Source organism: Mustela nivalis (genome assembly GCF_964662115.1).
Source record: "Mustela nivalis genome assembly, chromosome: 2".
NCBI classification, from domain to species: Eukaryota; Metazoa; Chordata; class Mammalia; order Carnivora; family Mustelidae; genus Mustela; species Mustela nivalis.
Window position 1 is genome coordinate 110,287,156 of NC_139021.1, and position 23,750 is coordinate 110,310,905.

Here is a 23,750-nt window from a genome sequence, read left to right on the forward strand (position 1 = left end):
CCTTGCTTTCTTATTGACTCTTTTGTAATTGGCATTTGTGCCTGCTAATAACCTTACTGGCTTTGGGCATTCATCAAAATTCCTGGAGTAGGACACTGTTTAGGGGCTCAAGCTACTATTCCCAAAGCCATACAGTTTGATTGTGTATAGATGCTATTACAGATGTACGCATTCATTCTAAGACTTTTTAAGCACATTAAATTTAAAAACAGGCTTTAGCAGAAGCAGTTGTGGCATTCAAACTACTGGTTGGTTCCTGCACCTGTACCATTTAATAATTTCCCAGCAAGAATCAATTTATTCATTCAAAGAAAGAGAAGTTGTCAAGATGTTCATTCTTACCAACATAGTCTATGGATTCAAGGCAATCCCAACCAAAACCCCTGCAAGCTAATTTTAGGATATTGACAAATGACTTCTAACGTTTATGGAGGGAAGCAAAACCTGGAGTAACCAACACAGAATTGAAGGGAAAGAGAAAGTTGGAGGACTGGTACTGTTGAACATTAAGACTTAGTCTTCACTACAGTAATCTAGACAGTGTGCAATTAATGAAAGAATCAAGAAGATCAGTGTAGCAGAATAGAGAGTGCAGACACAGAGTCTCATGAATACCATCAACAGATCTTTGACAAAGGAGAAAGGCAGTGCACTAGAAAAACCATAGTCTCTTCAACAAATAGTGTTGGGACAACTGGATGTCTACATACAAAAAAATGAAATACCCTTCACAGAGTTAACTCAGATTTGGATCATAGACCTAAATGTGAAATGTAAGACTCTCAAACTCCTAGAAGATCAAATAGGGAAAAACCTAGATGATCTTGGATGTGGCAAGGACCACCAGGTTGTACTTTTTGTTATAATTGATGAACCTACATAGACACATCATAAGTACCCCAAATCCATAGTTGACAGTGTGGTTCACTCTGGTGTTCTACATTGTGTGAGTTCTAACAAATGTATAATGACATAGACCTACCATTACAGTATCATGTAGGATATTTTCACTGCCCTAGAAATCCTCTGTGATTTGTCTACTCATCCCTCCCCTCTTAAATCCTGGCAACCACTGATACCACTGATTTTTTTACTGCCTGCTACAGTTTTGCCTTTTCCAGAATGTGATGTAGTTGGAATCATAGTTTGTAGCCCTCTCAGATTGCCTTTGTCCATTTAGCAGCATAGATTCAAGGTTCTTCCATGTCTTTTCTTGGCTTGGTATCTCATTTATTTTTAGTGCTGAAAAAATATTTTATTGTCGGGATGTATCACTGTGTATCTATCCACCTACTAAATGACATTATCGTTCAAGTTTTGACAATTATGAATAAAGATGCTATCAAGATCAACGTGCAGATTTTGCGTGAACACAAGTCTTTACCCCCTTTGGATAAATACCAAGGAGTGCAATTGCTGGATTGTGTGACAAGGATACCTTTTGTTTTATAAGAGACCACTAAACTGTTTTTTTCCAAAGGGGTTGTACTATTGTGCATTCCCACCAGCAGTGAAGGAGAGTTCCTGTGACTTTTTCCTCACCAGCACTTGGCGCTGTCCACATTTCAGACTTTCGTCATTTTCATAGGCGTGTAGTGGTATTTCATTGTTCTTTTAAATTGTATTTCCCTGATGGTGTATGATGCAGAGCATCTTTTCATGGTCATTTGCTATCTGTATATCTATTTGGTGTGCTGTCTGTTAAGGTCTTTGGCCCATTTTTAAATCAGGTTATTTTCTCATTTTTGAGTTTGAAGAGTTCTTTGTACATTTTGGATAACACCTTCATAGATATGTCTTTTGCAAATATTTTCTTCCAGTCTGTGGCCTGTCTTCTAATTCTCTTTGTCTTTTGCAAAGTGGACGTTTTTGACGGAAGAAGTTCAGCTTTTCAGTTATTTCTTTCATAGGTTGTGCCTTTGGTGTTTTATCTACAAATCCATCACTAGACCCAAAGTCAACTAGATTTTCTCTACTAGGTCATCTTATAGGAGTTTCATAGTTTTGAGTTTGACATTTAGATCTGTGTTCTATTTTGAGTTAACTCTTGCGAAGGGTGTGAGTCTGTGCCTCAATTCTTTTTTTTCTTTTTCTTTTCCATGTCGTCTAGTTGTTCCAGGACCATTTGTTGAAGACACCATTGTTTCTTGATTGTATTGCCTTTTCTCTTTTTCAAAGATCTGTTGACTCTATAGGGGTCTATTTTGGGGCCCTCTTTCCATTCTATGGATCTGTTTGTCTATTCTTCCACCAGTACCCCACTTCTTGATTACTGTAGGTTGATAGTACATCTTGAAGTTGTGTACGTCCATCCTCCAACTTTGTTCCTCCCTTACAATATTGTATTGGCTGTCCTGGGTCTTCCGCTTCTCCATCTGAAAAACAGTTTGTTGATATCCTTAAGAGAACTTGCTGAGATTTTGATAGGACTACATTGACATTGTAAGTCTTGCTCACTGACTAAGGTTTCCAGGGACATTGTAGGTAATTCAAACCTTGATGACAGGTTGACATGAAAGCTGCTGCATTTCTGATTGTTTCACTGTGAGTTGTGTAGCATTTCAGGAGCCCGGTTCATCATGGAAAGGGTTTCTTTTTAAATCTCCTAATCACCCTTGGCAGGCCGTGGGCTGATTTTGTTTGTTTGTTTGTTTGTTTGTTTGTTTTCCTCAACTAGCTTAGTTCTTACAATTAAACTTCAGATTCTCTGGGATTGGCAAATACCTTGAAGAAAAAACTGGCTTTAGTACTTTGCTTTTTTGAGGGTTTTTAAATTTTCCTTTTCCATTTCTCCTGGTAATTTCTATCTTTTCAGTCATTTGTGCTCTCCAAAGGGTCTGTGTGTGAGTCCTAAGAGTTTAGATTGTTTTCAGTATGGGATGACAAACTACATAACTCGGAAATCCAATAATAGCTTCTACATTAATGTAAAATTAAATATTTAGTAAGTACATTTATGTACTTAATTAAAATATAATTTTATATTTTATTTATATTATTTGCTTAAAATTACTTTAAATTTTATTGAAATTATTTAGTGTAGCAAATATAAAAAGTTATGCTTTCTCAGGGTGGCCTAAGTATAAAAAAAATTTTTTAACCCCTCAGAGTCGTCTGGATGTGTATTTGTCACATAACCCAGCAGGGACATCTGTTCAAAATATGCTACACTGGAGTCAGGTATAACTTTTCAAGTGCTTTTTAGTACAATTTTATTTATACTACTCTGGTTTATCCCATCATTCTGAGAATCATGCCATTGTCATTAGGATGATAAATTTAGAAGGATAAAATGTAACTATTACATATTTATGTAATTCTTCATGGTTTCTAATATGTTAATATCATAATCTATTAGATCTTCTAACCCTAAGCAATAATCAGAGCAATATACCTATTTTCTGTTTTACAAATGAGAAAAAGTTAATTTGGAATAGTAGACTAGGAATCATTGAGGCCATGTTTATTATTTGACTTACCCAAAGATTCAGAGTTATTCCTTCAAAAACACCTAAGACTAATAATAATAATAACAACAATAATAAAATTTTAAAAACCTAAGACTAAAACACAGGTATCCCAATGCCTAGTCTCTCACTAGACTTCATTCTCTCGTCTGTTCAATTGTGAACTTCATAAGGCCCTTGAGCAAGTTTTATTCACTTCTATATGTACAAGGCCAAGAGTTCTGGGCAAACAACAGACACTCAAGAATATATGTTGCATGAATATTAATGAAGAAAAAATCCAGTGTGAATATCATCTTAAAGTTGAGAGCCAGGATAAAATCTTAGAAGGAACAGTATACTTGAGATCAAAATATCAGGCACTGAATCTTTTCTCTAAAACTTACTGCTAGTGAGACACTCAGCAAGCTCACTTACTCCTTATGAAGTCAGTTTCCTTAATTTTAAAAATGGAGTTAATAATAATGCTCTGACTTAACTAACAAAAATATTATGACAGTTCAACGGTGATGATCAAGAGTGTTGTTTAAATTTAATGAACACTAATGAATTCAAGTATCATTGAGATATTGGGAAGGACTTTCTCATTTAACATGTCTAAATCTACAAAGTGATTGTTTTGAGGTAAATTATTAAAAATCTTTAACTTATATTTAGATTTAGTTCATTCCTGGTGATAAATAGACCAGGAAAGTCTAAGCAACCTTTGCATCTATTTATCTATTAAAACAATATTTACTGAGTACCTACTATGTGCCCTGTACTGTTCTATGCTTGGGGTAGACATCAATGAACAAAGTAAATATTCCTGTACTCCTTAAACTGACATTCTAGCAGTTAGATATACAGACAATAAACATTAAGCATAGCAAATAAATAAATTATTAAAACTTTAGAAGGGATTGACCAAAGCAAAGCCCTTTACGTAGGAGCATTTCTGAGAGGGATGGCTAAAAGGTCACTGTGGCTGATTTCAGCAATTAAGAAAGAAAGAAGTAGGGAAAAGGGGGCAGAAATGTACTAGAGCCAGAAAGGAACAAGGACTCCATTGGGAGGACTTTGGCTTTCTAGCTAAGTGAGCAGCCACTGCAGGTTTTTGAGCAGGGAGCAGACACAATATGACTTATAGTTTTAAAGGAATGCTTAGGGGACACCTCAAAGGCTCAGTCAACAGAGCATGTGATGCTTGATCTTAGGGTCATGCGTTCAAGCACCACTTTAGGGGTAGAGTTTACTTGGGGGAAAAAAAAGAATGCTTTGGGTGCCATGTTGGGTAGATTGAAGTGGAAACAATGAGAAATTTTGGAGACCACCACAATCCAGATTGATGATGGCCTGCACAGATGTGTTTCCAGGAAGGGTGCCAAAGAGGGTTGGGTTCTGAGTGTACGTGTGTATTGTAAAGACAAAGACAGCCAAAGACATTTAATATGGATTCCGTGAAAGGAGAGAGGGCAAAGTCCTGGATGATTCCAGACTTTCTGGCCTAAGCAAGGAAAATATGCAATTGCCATTAAAGGAGATAGGGACATTTGGTGGCAGTGCATGTTTGAGGGACAGAGAAGATGTTCACATTTGGAGATGTTAAGTGTGAGGCATCCCAGTGTTTAACTTGAATAAGCAGTTGTGTATAGGAGTCTTGTATTTAGAAGAGACTTACAGAAGAGGATAAACATTTTAAGTATGGACACTACTGAAAACCAAGAAACTGGATGAGAATACACACAGAGTAAATACAGATGGGGAGAAGAGGAGCATGGGTAGAAGGCTGAGACATGGAAGGATTCAAAGGTCAGGCAGTGGCAGTTGGATGGATACAGCAAAGAAACCAAAAAGGGGCCGGGAGTGAAAAATGAAGATCAAGAAATGACGGTATTAGACAAACCATAAGGGACTCTTAATGTCACAAAACAAACTGAGCATGGCCGGGGGGAGTGGGGTAGGGAGAGGGTGGTGGGGTTACGGACATTGGGGAGGGTATGTGATATAGTGAGTGCTGTGAAGTGTGTAAACCTAGCGGTTCACAGACCTGTACCCCTGAGGCTAATAATATGTTATATGTTTATAAAATTTTTTTTAATTATTAAAAAAAAAAAAAAAAAGAAATGACGGTATTCCAGAAGCTAAAAGGAGAAAAGCTCTAGGATAGAAATGAACAGCTGGGTGCAATGGCATCATGGGTAATGTGAGGAAATTCCTCAGAATCGACAAGTTTTACAAATGCTAAGATCATGAATAACCTCAGCTGGTTTTGTGGAAGGAAAGAACTGCAGGGTAAGAAGTGTTGTTGGGAGAAAATCAGGTTGTCCAGAGAGCAGGAAGGTAAAGGAACCCATCAGAGATGGATTTTAAGATATACGCTAACAATGGAAGTCCAGATGGCAGAGAGAGTTTTAGAAGTTGGGAGGAGTTAGGAGAAGATAAAATGGTGGGTGCACGGAGACCTGTCAGGGTTAGAGTCCCAGAGAAGATCTGGAAGCTGAGAGTCTGAAACTTCCCTCAATGAAAACATTACCAGGGGGAGAAAGGGATATGATCAGATTAGACCTAAGAGGCTCACAGCAGGTGGTGGAGGTGAGGCTACAGTTATGAAAGGTGAAGCAAGCAAGGGGTGGCTTCTGGAACATGCTCTTGAGAGCTGTTGTTTGAAGCAAGGATGTTTAGGGACATGTTATTTCAGTGCTAGTGCACCTAGCACTAGACACTTTTTTTTCTTTTAAGATTTTTTAAAAAGATATATTTATATTTATGTATATTTTAAAGAGATATTTATTTATTTTAGAGAGAGAGTGTGAGCACAGGGAGGGGCAGAGGAAGAGGGAGAGGGAGAATCTTCAAGCAGACTCCCTATTGTGTGCAGAGCCCAATGCGGGGCTCACTCCCACAACCCTGAGAACATGACCTGAGCTGAAGCCAAGAGTTGGACACGTAACAGACTGAGCCATGTAGGTGCCCATAGACACTCACTTTTGTCCTCTGTGGATGGAGCTGAGGCTTTCCGGGGAGGGCTGATGAGCACACAGGCTCCCATTAACAAGGTAAAAGGCCTTGGGGGAACGTGCATTTATATGAAACTGATAGAATCACATTCCGTAGATGCCCCTGCCCCTCACCACCTCCCCCATTCCATTTCTTGCCCTTTTCAAAGGAAGGGAGAAGTGAAGACGTGTCCCTGTGCATATATATTCCAACAGGTCCCATACAGAGGGACAGTATATGAAACTCACACCTTACTTTACCAGCTGCACTGTAGGAAACAGATGAGTATAATCTTGCTTTAAATTTTTTTTTTCTTTCAGGTTTTTCATTCTAGTCACTTGAGAGCTTTTGATTGAGGCAGTCCCGTTCTGAACTTGGTTCATTTTAATCAGGTACATAATTATGCATAAGCTAAAAACTATCTCCTGGGTCAGTTCAGAGGAGGTGGCTACAGAGAAGGGCTCGTGTAAAGCCCGAGAGGATAATAACAGTGAGAAGGACCAGCAGGCAAAGACTGCCATGATTTGGCTCCATAGTCTCACATCCAATGGGGGCTTTTCCAGATTTTCTATGTATTTTAACAACAAATACCTCAGGTAAGCCTGGAGAAGTTTGACAGGCTATAGAGTAATTCATCCTCCCTCAGGAGAAAAAATATTGTGTGTATAATACACATAGCTCTGTGGTTAGTTAAATAAGAAATAAAAGGCATAATATGGTTCTTGACCCTAAAAGCTCTTGATTGTATTTGGGAAGATAAGACAAACCTGTAATTATGAGGAAAAGACAAAAGTTAATGAGAAGATAGTAATATTGTATGAAGAAGATGACAGAAATCTTGAGGTATTAGAACCCAAATCTGCCATCTTCAAAATTATTCTTTCCCATTATCCTCTTCTGCCTTAGCTAAACTTCATGCCTGGTGTGGTTTTCTTGTGTAAAACTCCAAAGTAAACTGGAAAGATTAAAATCAATAAAATCAGACTTGCTCCCCCTCCAATATTTACCATTTATTGATAAATATATTGACAGCTATACAGCTACAGAAATTTTTTTTAAAGATTTTATTTATTTATTAGAGAGAGAGACACAGTGAGAGAGGGAACATAAGCAGGGGGAGTGGAAGAGAGAGAAGCAGGCTTTCCGCTGAGCTGGGAGCCTTATGCGGGGCTCCATCCCAGGACCCCAGGATCATGACCTGAGCTGAAGGCAGATGCCCAACAACTCAGCCACCCAGGCGCCCCAGCTACAGAAAATTTTGATTAAAATACTTTCGTGCCTTATAAATAAAACGAAATTCCTTCTGTGGCATGTTTGAACACCCTGAATTAGAGCAAATGGTCTAGTTTTGATTTGTATCTGATCTATTTCTAAGTAAAAATCATAATAACAATTCTTTCAATATTCCTTGCTTCCATCATAGTAATTATTTTAGATTCAAGTACTTTAAACTTGTATTAATTAATCATTTAAAGAATAGTAAAGAACACCTTCTATGTATCATTTTCTGCGAAAACCTTCTACATTTAGTCCACTTCTCCATATTACGACGTGAGGAACATGAACGTATCGACAGCGACTTGGAACGGGGGCAATGACTTGTTGGCCGATCCTCAAGATGTGAAAAATCTACTTTCTGAAATTATGAACCCTATTTACCATAAAACTATTTCTTGCTACAATCATATAGACTTTTTGTTCGGTTTAGATGTATATCAGCAAGTTTACCGTGAAATCATTGACATTGTCCAAGGCAGTCTATAAAGAACTATAGTAGTCTGTGTTGAAGGATCCATTTCATTTCTCTTAAAAGCCAATCATTATTTTCTTGCTATGTATGTTTTTCCTGTTATTTAAATAAAATCTGGAATTTTTCCCTGTTTTTCTTCATTGCCCCAGGCCTTCCATTCATTAAATCAGTGACATTTGTCATATGAGGGGAAATGGCAGATTCCAACATGGCCCGAAGCAGTCTGTTGTGTTTTAAGTAACTAAAAGCAGAATTTTAAAGGGATAATTTTTTGAGAAAGGTGCTTTCTTTTCTTCAAAGATGAGCATATATGATATAAAAAGAGTTTGGGAGAATGCTTGCAGATATGAAAGCTAATTTTTCTCTGAATGAATGAAGAGTAGAAACACTTTTGAGCTATGTAAAGGAGTTCAGGGGAGAAAAAAAGGGAAGAAAGAGCCTGGATACCAGTGTGATAGGGCTGTATCTGCCCCACTTCTGGCCAAGCTTCAGAAGTAGGGAGATCATAAAAGCTATAGAGGGTTTGCATCACTTCACTTCCCGGGTGTATAGCTGACCTTTCCAGAAAGTGTGTGCAAAGAGTCGCAATTGTGGTTGGGGCAGCTGGGTGGCTCAGTCCTTATGCATCTGCCTTTGGCTCAGGCAATGATTCTGGAGCCCTGGGATCAGTGGGCATCAGAGGGTGGTACAGGGGACATCACATACAAGAACTTAGACCCCAGTCCTTCCAACTCCTCTATAATGCATAACTTCACAGGCTTTTCTTAGTCCCTGGGGACAGCAAGATGAAAAGGGAGAGTTCTAGAATTGAGTGTAAATTTACCCCATAAAGACAGAAAAAAAAATCTGTAATTTCCTGGATTAGAATATTAAGTTTCCTGCCCCAGGCAAAATGGAGGTTGAAAGCCAAGCCAAGTCCAGTTCACTCTGCGGTTGCTAACTCTGTGTTCCACACATGCTTAAGGGCCTTAAAAAGTCTTCTACCAAAAATAATGGAATATGCATAGATAGTGAGAAAAAAATAAAATACATGCATATAAGATTATTGGAATGCAACTAAGAGAAGACACATAACTTTAAAGGACACAGTTCAGGCTACAGGTCAGTCCTTCCCTTTTTATGGTATCAATTCTCAGAGCACTGAGAATAGATACACATTTAGAGAGGTCTTTTTAAAGAATTTAAGAATGTGAATATAGTGTTAAGTGTTGCTTCAAAGTTTTCAAATGACCCTTCAAATAAGACAAATGGGAGATGACAATTATGCAGAATTACTTAGGCTGAGATTTAAAAACTAAGTTGGGGGTATCTGGTGATGGTGGACTGGGACAATGTGAAAAACATTTATTTGAAAAAAAGGAGAATTAAAAATGCGGGGGAAAATTACAGGGTCAAGGAAAAGAAGCCGAGGAAAGTAAGCCTGGCATTTTAACTGTTTATATCCCAGCAACATCTGCTTACTCCAGGTGTATAATTAAAATCCTGAAAATAATTAGTTGAGAGCAAAAATTGTAATTCAGCTTACCGAAGGGAAGTTTCTCTGATAAACCTTGATCCTCAGGCTTTAGACTGAAACCTCAAAGTACTATACCTTTAGAATAAAGTCAAACTAGAAATTGATCACCCTTTCAGAAACTGCAGACCACCTTTGAATCTTAAGAATTCTTAATGTACAAAGATGATCTGGGAATACCGATGCCATAGCCATCCGTCAGAAACAAAAGTAAGTCTTCTCTGAAGGAAGATCAAGTCATATAAATACTAGAAATAATGCTAAAATCTTGCAATGTTTCAGGATAGGTTGGGTTACAAAAATAAGTTGTGTCTTTATATACTAATGTCAAATAATTGCAAAATGATATTTTAAACATGCCATTTACAATATTACAGACAATTATAATACTTACGAACACAGATAAACAAATGTGCTCAGGTTGAAAGGCAATGTTATTAAGATCTCCACTCTTCCAAATGTATCCATGTATTCAAAGGAATTGCAATCAAAATTCCACAGGGTTTTCTTTTTTTATGGAAATGGTTATACTGATTCTAAACTTTTTGTAGAATTACAATTAATCTAAAATTGTCAAAGTAATTTTTTTAAATATTGGAGGATTTGATTTAAATCACAAGATTGCAAGATTTAAATCACAAAGCTTCCTTAATTAAGACTGTGTGGAGTTAATATAAAAAAAACTTCTAGATCCATGGGACAATTCAGAGTTCAGAGATAGACTAACATATAGGTAGTCAGTTGGTCTTCAGTGGGTAAAAGATTATTGTCTTCCAAGGTGGATATGATTACCAAAAAAATGAACTTTGACCTCTATATTACATCACACATAAAATTTAATTTGAAATGAACATAGACCTCAATCCAAAACCCAAACTCTAGAACTTCTGGAAGAAACAGAGGAGAAATTCTCTGCAACTTGGGGGTAGGCTAAAATATCCCAGCTGAAACAGAACATGAGCAGTCATAAAAAAAATTTTGATAATTATAATTAAAATCTCCTACCTGTCAAATGACACTTTAAGAGAATGACAGACAAACCACCACTGGAGGAAAAAAATACATACAGCAAATAAATATGACAAAATCTATTTATCTGAAATACATAAAAATCATTCTCAAACTCAGAAGAAAAGGAACCTAAGGATATTTAAGTGAAAGACTTAAACAGGTTCTTCGTAGAAGATGTAAGAATGACTAGCGAAACAGGTATAGGGAAATGTGTTCAACATCATTAATCAACATGGAAATAAAAATCAAAACCACAATGAGATATCACCTCACATCTGTGGGGATGGCTAGAATCAAAAACTCAAACAATAGCAAGTATTGGCAAGAATGGACCGAAAAGAGAAACTTATATCCATTGTTGATGTAAATCGGTAGGTTCACTACAGGAAGTATTCTGGAGGTTTCTGAAAAATTAAAAATAGAGTTACCATAGAATCCAATAACCTCACAACTGGTAATATATCCCAAGGAAATAAAGTCACTATCTCAAAGAGATATCTGCACTCCTATGTTCATTGTATCATTATTCTCAGTGGTTGAGATATGAAAACAGCCCGTGACTGTTGATGGATGCAAGGATGAAGATCATTTATCTATCTAGGTGTACATAGAGGTAGATGTTTATGTACTAGCATCAGGTTTATCATCATTATCAATATACACTAATTATATATGCATATAAAATTCGGCCTTAAAAAAGAAGGAAATCCTTCCATTTACAAAGATGTGGAAACCTGGGTGAGCCTGGAGGACTTTACGCTAAATGAAATAAGTCAGAGAAAGACAAATGCTGTATTATCACATTTAAGTGTAGAACCTAAGAAAGTCAAACTCATAGTAACAGGGAGTAGAATGGTGGCTACCAGGGCGTAGGAGAAATAGGGAGATGTTGGTTAAAGGATACAAACTGTCAGAAATAAGATGAGTAAGTTCGGGGCACCTAGGTGGCTCAGTGGGTTAATCCTCTGCCTTTGGCTCGGGTCATGCCCTGGGATCGAGCCCTGCATCAGGCTCTCTGCTTGGTGGGGAACCTGCTTCCCTCTGTCTGCCTCTCTGCCTACTTGTGATTTCTGTCTGTCAAATAAATAAATAAAATCTTTAAGAAAAAAGATAAGTTCAAAAAAAAGATGAGTAAGAGACCTATAAATGAGTAAGAGACCTATATAAGAGATGTATATATGGTGACTATAGTTAATAATATCCTGTTATTCTAAAAAAATAAATAATAATATACTGTATTCTAGAAAGTTACAAAGGAGGTGGATAGTAAGCATTCTCACCACACGCACAAAAGATAATGACCTGAAGTGATAGTTATGTTATGTAGCTTGATTGTGGTCATCGTAGAACATACACATATAACAAAATATCAAAATTTACACCTTAAATATATAAAACTTTTGTCAATCATACCTCAATATAGCTGTGGGGGAAAAAAAGGAATGACCAATCAGCCTCTGAAAAGATTTTCAGCATTATGAGTCATCAAAGAACCACAAATTAAAAGAGTACAAAGTATTTCATAGTCACCAGAATGGCAAAATAAAAAAGAGGTTATTGTTAAGTATTGGGAAGATTGTGGAATAATTAGAATCCTTATACATTGCAAAACAACCCGGTGATTTCTTATAAAAGTAAAATATACTTAACATGTAACCCAGCAGTTCCATTCTTGGGTATTTACTCAAGAGAAAAGAAAACAGGAGTGAGTGCTGTGAAATGTAAACCTGGCGATTCACAGACCTGTACCCCTGGGGCCAATAATACATTATATGTTCATATAAATAAATAAATAACAGAAGACAGATAAGAAAAAAGAGCAAGCACAACTCTGAAACCACTATGCACATTTCTGTGTACTTCTATTTCTTCTACACACAGATGTGTATATTTTATTTTAAAGAAATTAAAAAACAAAAAAAAACAGGAATGCCTGAATATTGACAACCAGTACTGAAAATCACCATGTTAAGAGTATAAGGGGGAAGTAGAGAGCCATATGATCCTTTTAATAAATGAGAAGTATTCAACAAAATTTAAAATCTACTTATGATAACTCTTTGAGTAAGAATAAAGTTTTCTTAATCTGACAAAGAGTATTTAGAACATAATCTACATCAAACCTCATAGTGACTGATGGAGAATCGAAAGCTTTCCTGCTGGAGCTGGGATGAACAATACGCCTCATCACATACTCATGTCAACTTTGCAGTATAGATCCTAGCCAGTGCAACAGCACAAGAGTAGGAAACAAAGGTGTGAAGGTTAGTAAAATGAAAAGCAAAGCTCATTATTCTCAATTAATATAATTGAATACATAGAAAATTGAAATGGATTTACATATAAATCATTAGAATTAATCAGTGGGTTTAGCAAAGTTACTTTGACTTAAGGTCAGTCTTAAAAATATTATATTTATATGGACCATTTATATAGAAGCAGAACTGACACGTTGCCCCAACACTGTTGTCAATAAGCATACACAGTACATTTGTGGCCAAAAAGGCGGTGGGGGGGGAATGGCTTTTTACCCTGGGATAAAAAAGAATTGGGTCACCCTACCTCAGTGTAGGTCTCAAAATAAATGTAACCTGGAGCTTCTCTCATAAATTGTTGACTCTTGATTAAAAAAAAAAATCTTTATTACTGCCCTGTATAGTACTGTTGTCTGAATAAATTTCACAATCTTTGTGGTTATGATAATTACACAAAAACACTGCTGTTTTCCCAACATGAATGAACTAATATAAACAATACAACCTTTGTAATCTTGGTTTTTCTCCTTTCAAATACTCCTTATATTTCTTATTTGATAAGCCAGGCCTTCTAAAGTCTCTCCTTGTACTTTATGAAAGAAAACCCCTAATTTTCTTTTCTAATATAATAATTTCTCTCTGAGTTATCTATCTGTCTATGTCCAGAGAGACTCGCCTACCAAGAGTTGAAACTGACAGCGTGCTAAGTGAAGCTTCCATTGACCCCTCACATTGAGGCAAGCCTTTACTTGGCTTTTGAGGCTTTTGATATTTTTGATGTTATTGTACATAGCATACTTCTGAAAATTTTACTTTATGTTTATTTATGTTTATGACCTTATGTAGTCATAGAGTTCTCTCTTTTCCTCCCACTCTTTGTTTTCTACCTCTTATTCTAATTCGGTTCCAGACTATGTGCAGTTCTCAGTCCAGCCTGGTTCTGGTCGGGGGACTGATTTGTGTGTGTGGCCAAATATGTCTCTCTCGATGCTTGGATGAAGATATTTGGCTTAAGGATCTGATCATCTGGCGATCACTGTTTTTGGAAGAAATGTAGAAAATCACCTTATTGGTAAAGGGCTGCATGGATAACTTCCTAAATATTGATTCTGCAGCAACTAGATGAAGAGTTCTTATCTTTGGTCAGCCAGTTGACATAATCATTACAAATGGACACTTGTCAGATGGCCCCAAGGGCTATAATCAGGAATGCCAGCATATTTTCCATGCAGAAGCTGATTACTTTCTGGAGGGAGACTGCCTAACTCAACACCGGGTGAAGAACCATTTATGCAGGACAAAATATACTCTAATGAAAAATGTCTTTCCCAGTAATTTTTTTGCAATGCTGATGTCTGAAAAATATGATTTCTGGGGATGTGATGATTATGCAAAGAAGTAGCTATTTTTCTACTATAAACAGTCTGAGGATGATCTTGCTTTTTTTTTTTTTTAACACCTACTGAATTATTTTTTTCAGTTTGGTGAGCTGGTACTTCTAATTTCTGACTTCTTATATTAATTGCAAGTAAATTTCTCTTAAAAAATGCTTTTTCCTCTAGCTCATTTTTTCTAACCAGAATAAACATAAAGTAAATTTTTCAGAAGTATGCTATATACAATAACATCAAAAATATCAAGTATCTTGGAAAAAATATAATAAGAGTTGTCTGAGACCTCTACACAGAGGAAACTACTTTCCTAATAGGTTTCTCACTGTTTAAAGATGAATTATGGAATGCATGAGTTAATGGATAGATCTACCATGTGCAAGGATTGGGGAGAGTAACAGTGTAATCAATTCTCTTATTATAAAGCCACAGTAATTAATGCAGGGATTAGTCGATGAAATAGAAGTAAGAACTTTGGCTTATCAAAGCAGTTAAGATAATAAAAAACCAGTCACATAGTAGGAGATAAAAATTATAACACATGCAAGGGAAATGGGCTCCAATGTATAATACATGAATAATTTCTTTTTTTTTTTAGATTTTATTTATTTATTTGACAGACAGAGATCACAAGTAGGCAGAGAGGCAGGCAGAGAGAAAGGAAAGCAGGCTCCCTGCTGAGCAGAGAGCCCAATGTGGGGCTCAATCCCAGGGCCCTGGAATCATGACCTGAGCTGAAGGCAGAGACTTTAACCCATTGAGCCACGCCAGTGCCTCAATACATGAATAATTTCTACAAGTCTGTACGGTCAAGGGTTAGCTTAGCAGGCCAGTGTTGCGCAAACTCTGCACAGTCCCAAGAAAGGCTTGTCTTCAGGACTGGCCAGACTCTGACCTTTGGAAAATTCTACCTGATGAGACTATTTTTGTAGATCTGAGGCCTGGGCCACGTGGTACGGGTTGGATCAGGCAGTTCGTGCAAAGAGTGTGACTTAACAGTGACGCCTGTTTTTCTCTTGGGGCTGGAGTCTGAGTGGCCAAAGCCAGTCATGCAAACACTGCATGTTTACAGAGTTTCAGACATTATTCCTGGGGAAAGGAAACAGAGTCCCATGTAACTCCACTGGGAAAAGGAAGCTGGAAACTTGCACCTGGTCTGTCCTCAACTTCACCCTGGGGCCTTTACCTTTGCTGATATTAGCCTGGATCCATTCTCTGTACGAGCATAACTGGTTTTCTGTAGCTTGAAAGTCCTTCTCGTGAAACACTGGCCTTGGGGACTTTCAATGCAAACCAAAGAGGAAATGACAGATAACCCAATAATAAAAGAGACCAGATACTTGAACAGACTTTCATAAAAGAGAAAATCCCAAATTCCATGAAACCTTTCAAAACAGCCTCCACATTTGAAAGCTTTGTAAAGATGCAGAATAAAACTATAACAAGATGAGAGAATAACTGAAATTAAAAAGCCTGGAAATGCCAAGTGTTGGTCAAGGATATGGAACAAATGGAAATGTCATGTGCTGTTGGCAAGAATATAAATTGACAGTTATTTTGCAAAACCTTGGCATTGACTGCTGACATTGGGTAATAACTACGGACTGTAATTCCATATATCCAACAAAACTGAAGGCAGATGTGGACCAAAAATGTAAAAGAATGTTCATGACAGCATTATCCTTACTAGCAAAGACTGGAAACACAACAAATAGCCATCAACACCAGCAGAAAGTATAAATGAAATGTTGTATCCATCCAACACGTTGTGTGGTAATGAACATGAAGGAAGCATTGCTATACACAGGAACACATACGAGTCTCAAAAGCCTAATCTTCGGTAAGACCATGAGAATGCCTGGTTTAATTAATATAGTCTTCAAAAACGAAACAGTAGGGCACCTGGGTGCCTTTGTGAGTTAAGCCTCTGCCTTCAGCTCAGGTCATGATCTCAGGATCCTGGGACTGAGTCCCACATTGGGTTCTCTGCTCAACAGGGAGCCTGCTTCTCACTCTCTCTCTCTCTGCCTCTCTGCCTACTTGAGATCTCTGTCTGTCAAATAAATAAATAAAATCTAAAAAAAAAAAAAAGAATCTGTAATGTTAGAAGTGGAGATAGTTAGAAAGAGAAGGTTCTGGAAAGAAAGCTGGGAGTAAATGGGACAAGGCTTGGGCCTATTTCTTGGGTGTCAGTAGGGTTGGGTTTATTAATCTGGATGGTGGCTACACGGTTGCATTCATTTGTGATAACTCATTGATTCATGCCCTTGTGGTATGTAGATTTTGCTGTTTTTGTTATACATCAACCAAGAAGTTAAGAAATAAAAGAAAAATAAAGAGCTTAGTTATAATTGTGGGAAAAAATTCAGTTAAGTGATTCTTAGGGGATGACTGATTATAATGTGAATGTAGCTAATTCATTGGTGGGTTGATACAGGAAATATTAGAGATAAAGAACCCTTAACACTTGTTATGATAAAATGGTAGCCAAAAGAATTTTTGGGAACTTAAACATGACAGTCTTATTCAGTCTCCCTATGAATAAAGTATAGTCAATAATAACTAAGGAAATGGCACTATTTTTTAAAACATTTTATTTTATATTTATTTATTTATTTAATTTATTTTTTATTTTCAGCATAACAGTATTCATTATTTTTGCACCACACCCAGTGCTCCATGCAATCCATGCCCTCTATAATACCCACCACCTGGTACCTCGACCTCCCACCCTGCCGCCCCTTCAAAACCCTCAGACTGTTTTTCAGAGTCCATAGTCTCTCATGGTTCACCTCCCGTTTCAATTTCCCCCAACTCCCTTATTTTTAAATAACCTCCACACCCAACATGGGGCTTGAACGCATAAACCCAAGATCAAGAATCACACGCTCTACAGACTAAGCCAGCCAGGAGCTCCAGGAAATCACATTATTATCTTATGGAATATTGAATATTTGCTCATGTCTTAAGAAGCTATATCGACACATGTGAGGCATGACAAACACACACTGTTTTCTTCTTCTACATTTGTTGTTATAACTTTCTCCATTAGGACTTTATGTTTACATTCTACTCTGATAGGGTTTGGTTTATATTTGCTTTACTTTTTCTCATGCATTTAGTCCTCCACTATCTTTCTCATAGATAATTATTTTCTCCCACATTCAAATATTTATTTAAGATCCCTATTGTTTAAGCACATGCTCTTGGTGCTGGGCTGCCTTACTGAGAACAGAGAGAACTTTAAGAGCTGGAAACCTCTGTATCTTCTCCCTCTAAAGCATAGGATCACTTCATTTCTTCATCTTTTCTTTCCACGCTTCCCTACTTTTTAAAAACTATAGTCCATGATACTGTTGATTCTATTACCTGTACCCATATTCTTTCCTTCCCCCTTTCTTTCTCTTCTAGGATCTCGTTCTATTTATCATCTCCCTTTTGCATCTTCAATAATTTTTTTGTTTACAATGTCATTTTCTTCCATCAAATGATTTGCTTAGGTCTTCACAGAACTGACTACATAACTTACAGAGTCCAGTACAAAAGCATACCCAGGGCCCCTTGTTCTAAAATTACTGTTTTTCAAGGTCAAAGTGATGGTAATGCATTAAACCAAGGATGGGTTCTTTTTAATGTGGGACCCTGTGTCACTTGCAGGTCCCACCTTCCTGATACCATTGCTGTGTCTTCATTGACTTAAGTGAAAATCTATTCAACTGCATTGCCCTCTGTAACTGCTCTTCTGCTTTAGTCCTTGTTTCCAGGATGGTAATGCAAGGTACCCTCTCCTGAAAAGAGATCACATCTTCTTGATAATGCAGTAAGAAGGGAGGATGGGAAAACTTAGAAATTAATTAACCGTGAAAATAGTTATTCAGTTTAATAGGAATGTGTTGTAGCAAAGTGTGATCACTCAGTGAGTATAGTTGTCACTAAATCAACCTGAAATAGATGTATTTATACATGTCAACCATCTTATTTACACCTTCCAAAGACTTACTTAAGAATCACCTATTTTGGGGTGCCTGGGTGGCTCAGTGGTTAAGCCGCTGCCTTCGGCTCAGGTCATGATCTCAGGGTCCTGGGATCGAGTCCCGCATGGGGCTCTCTGCTCAGCAGGGAGCCTGCTTCCTCCTCTCTCTCTCTCTCTGCCTGCCTCTCTGCCTACTTGTGATTTCTCTCTGTCAAACAAATAAATAAAAAAATCTTTAAAAAAAAAAAAAGAATCACCTATTTTGGTGCACCTGGGTGGCTCAGTGAGTCAAGCCTCAGCCTTTGGATCAGGTCACAATCTCAGGGTCCTGGGATCAAGCCCTGCATCAAGCTCTCTGCTCACCAGGGGGCCTGCTTCCTCCTGTTTGTCTCTCTCTCTCTCTCTCTCTGCCTGCCTCTCTGTCTACTTGTGATCTCTGTCTGTCAAATAAATAAATAAAATCTTTAAAAAAAAGAATTACCTATTTTAAAAAATGCTAAATTTTCCTAGTATAATACTGACCTTTAGCCTGTCTTTACTTATAAAACTACTCTTCTCTTATGCTCCACTCCTGAACCTCCCAGAGAGATAACACAGGACTGTCTTGGAAAGGACTCAGGCTGGAAGTATCCTAGAATGTCTGGTATAGTGTGAACAAGGGGAAGATAATAGAATGTGGACATCAAGGTGATAGCAGGAGGTAAGTCACGTGGTGCAGCATCTTAGAAGCCATTGTTAGAATGTAAGTCTTCCTTAGAGTGGAATGAGGAGCCATTGCTGTGGTTATAGTTGGGAGGGACATGGTCTGGCTAAACATGTCTTCAAAAGGGTCATTCTGGCTCTTTCATTAGAATGGACTCAAGGAGACTCGAGTGAGAGCTGAGAGACCAGTGAAAAAGACATGGCAGTAATCTTCAGGGAAAAGTGATGGCTTACTGAGTGGAACCAGTGCAGGTGTAAAATGTAAATTATTGTGCTAGCTAATGCAACAAGACAATACAAAGAAAAAAAATAAAAGGTATACATATTGGGAAGGAAGAAATAAACTATCTTTGTATGCAGATGTCATGATTGTCTATGCAGAAGATATGAAAGAATTAAAAAATACCTAGAAGTATTAAACAATTACAGCAAGATTGTAGGACACAATACTAATACACAAAAGCCAATCAATTCCTTATATGCCAGTAATTAACCACTGGAATTGGAAATTAAAAGCATAACATCATTTAAATAACACTGCAAAATAAAATACTTAGATATAAATACCACAAAAGCAGTACAAGATCTATATTAGAAAGACTACAAAACTCTGATGAATGAAATTAAAAAACTAAATAAATGCAGAGATATCACATGTTCATGCATAGAAGGACACAATGTTGTCAAAATGTCAGTTCTTCCCAACTTGATCTATAGCTTTCATGCAATCCCAGTCAAAATCATAGCAACATATTTTGCAGATATTGAAAGACTTATTTTAAAGTTGTGCTATATGGAGAGGCAACAGAGCTAGAAAAGCCAACACAATACTGAAGGAGAAGAACGATGTTGGAGGGTCAACATTACCTAACCTCAAGACTCACTGTACTTACTTATAAAGCTATAATGATCAAGACAGTGTAGTATTGGTGAAAGAATAGATAAACAGATCAATGGAACAAAATAAAGAGCCCAGAAACAGACTTCTGTAAATATAATCAACTGATCTTGGACAAGGGATCAAAGGCAATGCAATGGAGCAAAGACTCATTTCAACAGATGGTGTAGGCACACACGTCCACACACACAAATAAATCTAGACACAAAAATTAAATCAAAGTAGATCCTAACTGAATATGAAATGGAAAACTGTAAAACTCCTAAAAAATAACACAGAGGAAGCATAGATGACCTTGAATATGTAGATGACCTGAGAATGTAGATGACCTTGGATATGTAGATGAGTCCTTATATACAACACCAAAGACATGATCCATAAAAGAAACAATGGAGCTCAAGCCCCATAAAATTAGAAATTCTGCTCTGTGAAAGACCATGTCAAGAAAATGAGAAGAGGGGTACCTGGGTGGCTCAGTGGGTTAAGCCGCTGCCTTCGGCTCAGGTCATGATCTCAGGGTCCTGGGATCAAGTCCCACATCGGGCTCTCTGCTCAGCAGGGAGCCTGTTTCCTCCTCTCTCTCTCTCTCTCTGCCTGCCTCTCTGCGTACTTGTGATCTCTCTCTCTGTCAAATAAATAAATAAAATCTTTAAAAAAAAAAAAAAGAAAATGAGAAGAACAGACTCGGAGAAAATACTTGTAAAAGCACACCTGATAGAGGACTGTTATCCGAAATTTACAAAGAACTTTTCAAATTGAACAATAAGAAAAATCAGGTTTTAAAACCTGATTTTAAAAACGGGCCAAAGATCTGAACAGACACCTCACCAAAGGTGATATACAAGTGGCAAATAAGCATATGAAAAGATGTTCCACAACAGGGAAACAATCTAAAACAACAATGAGATAGCACTGCACACCTATGAGAACAACCAAAATCTGCAGCTCTGTCAGCATCAAATACTAGTGAGAACATGGACAAGGAGGAATTCTCCTTCATTGCTAGTGGACACATGAAATGCACAGCCGCCTGGAGGACATTTTGACAGTTTCTCACAAAAGTAAACATATCCTTACCATACAACCCCACAATTTCACTCCTTGATATTTATACACAAAAGTCTGCAGCAGCTTGCAATTCTTTCTGGTACATCCATTTTACTCAAATAGTAAATTATCTCAGTTTTCATTGTATTGTGCCTGTGTATGGACTAGAACACAAAAGTCATACAAGTGTTGAATGTCAACTGAGAACTTGCAACTTCTCACTTGAAGAATCCCATCAGAGTGTGGCAGGATGAGGAAACCATTCTCCCATGTGTCTAAAGTTGGAGAGCACTAGTGAGAGTTGGGTATTTATTTGGTGGGAGAGGGAACTGTGGTATGCAGGAGGATATTTTGTATCTGTCTCTCAAGGGGGGAAAACACCCTGATTTGTAGAGTTTGCCGATCTTCCTGGTGAAAATAATTCTTGACAGAACTGCTTTCAAGCTACCACCTTGGAGGGGCTCCACGCAGAACTGGTGAAGGGAGCACACCCTCGGTTCTCCTCCAGACTATAGGAACAGGTCCCAGCACTGCATGGGAATTGGGAAGAGGCTAGAAGTTAAGGAAGATCATGGAGAGTAGTCCTTTCTGCTGAACTTTATCCTGCCAACAACAGAGAGACAGAGAGTGTGTTCTAGCACTATGGATTGGGTCTCATGTTATAATTTAGAAATTTCTCTTCTTGAGCAACAGGAAGGAAAGTCTATCTCTGAGACCAAACTGAACAAAGATGACTTGGTAAGAATGTAACAATCCAGATGAGAGAGAGAAAAGACTGGATGGAGGAAAGGTAGCAAAGTGGGAGACTGTTCATGATAAGAGCTCCTTTTATCCCCAATTAATGAATTCATCCAACAGTTCCTTCCTGAGCACTTGCTATGTGCTAGGTGGTCTGCTAGTCTCAGGGAGACAGCTTTAAGGAAACACAGTCTGTTATAAGGGATGCTATATTCTAATAGGTTGAGACAGACCATAAGTAAAAGAAACAGGGAAATCATAGATGGAGTTGGAAAGGGATATGTGCAATGGGGAAAAATACAGTGAGGAGTGGGTGGTATCAGACTAGTGTTAAAATTTTTGTAAAGATGTTCTGGTTAAAGTTTCATTGAGGCAGTGGCATCACACTCAAGACTTGAAGGAAATGTCTGAATGACAGTTTTATCATAAGTGTAAATTAGATCTAGTAGTGGAGAACACCTTGAACGTTCAGAATGGTCCAATGCACAAACTCAGAGTTCCCATTTTCACCTCCTAGGTAGGGGCTGCCACTGATAGCAGAGACTACAAGGTCATATACTTGGGTGTGGAGGGAAAGGGAAGGAGTGTTTGCTCTCTCTGACACTCAGCAAAATGCTCCATTAGAGGGCAGGACAAGTGAGGGTCAGCAGGAGTACCCCAAGATAAGGGGCCTAGCGGGGTGAGAGTGACACAGGGAGAAAGCCAAAGGACAAATATTACCTTTTAAACTTTGGCTAACCTTGTCACTGTGAGACAGGTTTTCAGGAAAGCAGGAGTTCCAAGCCAGACTCAAAAAACTATGCAGGGTCTGGTTAACACATTTCTCATGAGCCTTTTCTGTCTTCCTCTGTCCACCCACCAGTTTCTTGTGCAATCAGAAATGCAAATGTTGTTTTGGAGATTTGTTAAACTATGTGCTCCTCTCTACTGGCATTTAGGGATTCTTGGATCAGACAGTTTAGATGTTTCTGGGCTCTATAACTTCAGATCAGAGGTCTGCTATCTCAGAAGTATCTCCATGTTCCCCCCTACACACAGTGGCTTTTCCCCTTAAAATGGGTGAGTAGGGAGGATTTCTCATTTAAGAGTGAGATCTCAGGGTGCCTGCAAGGCTCAGTCTGTCAAGTGTCCAACTGTTGATTTCATCTCAGGTCATGATATCAGGGTCCACGCTCAGCACAGAGTCTGCTTGGGACTCTTTCCCTTCTCCCTTTACCCCTCCCCCTTAGGTGCTCTCTAAATAAATAAATAAAATCCTAAAAAAAGAAGAGTGAGAACAAAAACCATATCAAAAAGAATTACAGACCAATATCCCTGATGAACATGGATGCCAAAATACGAAAATACTAACCAATAGTACTTTAAAAGGATTATTCACAACAAGGTGGGATTTATCCCTGGGATGCAAGGGTGTTTCCACATTTACAAATCAATCAACATGATACAGCACATCAATAAAAGAAAAGACAAGAACCATATGATCTTCTCAACAGGTACAGAAAAAGCATTGGACAAAATATGGCATCCTTTCTTGATTAAAACTCTTCAAAGTATAGGGATAGAGGGTACACACCTTCATATCATCAAAGCCATCTATGAAAAGCCCACAGTGAATATCATTCTCAATGGAGAAACTGAGAGCTTTTCCCTTAAGGTCAGGAACATGACAGGGATGTCCACTCTCACCGCTTTTGTTCAATCCAGTACTAGAAGTCCTAGCCTCAGCAATCAGATAACAAAAAGAAATAAAAAGCATCTAAATTGGTAAGGAAGTCACTTTCCCTCTTTGCAGATGACATGATACTTTATGTGGAAAACCCAAAGACTCCACCCCAAAATTTCTAGAACTCATTCAGCAATTCAGCAACATGGCAGGATACAAAATCAATGCACAGAAATCAGTTGCATTTCTATATACCAATGATGTGACTGAAGAAAGAGAAATTAGGAAATTGATCCCACATTATCATTGTACCCAGAAACCATAAGATACCTAGGAATAAACCTAACCAAAGAGGTAAAGAAT

The 23,750-nt window shown here is 37.8% G+C and overlaps 1 protein-coding gene and 1 long non-coding RNA gene across 3 annotated transcripts in view; one reads left to right on the forward strand and one right to left on the reverse strand.

Annotated features, from left to right (window-relative positions):
• The window catches only part of LOC309859831 (lipase member K-like), a 596,159-nt gene that overhangs the window by 367,714 nt on the left and 204,695 nt on the right, over window positions 1-23,750 (forward strand). The window lies entirely within an intron of this gene.
• Window positions 279-23,750, reverse strand: part of LOC309859868 — a 79,160-nt gene continuing 55,688 nt past the window's right edge. The window contains exon 6 of one of the 2 annotated variants that reach the window (XR_014308981.1): window positions 279-2,375. This is a non-coding gene — a long non-coding RNA (uncharacterized lncRNA). Of the gene's footprint in view, window positions 2,376-17,018; window positions 18,155-23,750 lie in introns of those variants that run through there. The other variant, XR_014308982.1, reaches the window with a different exon arrangement.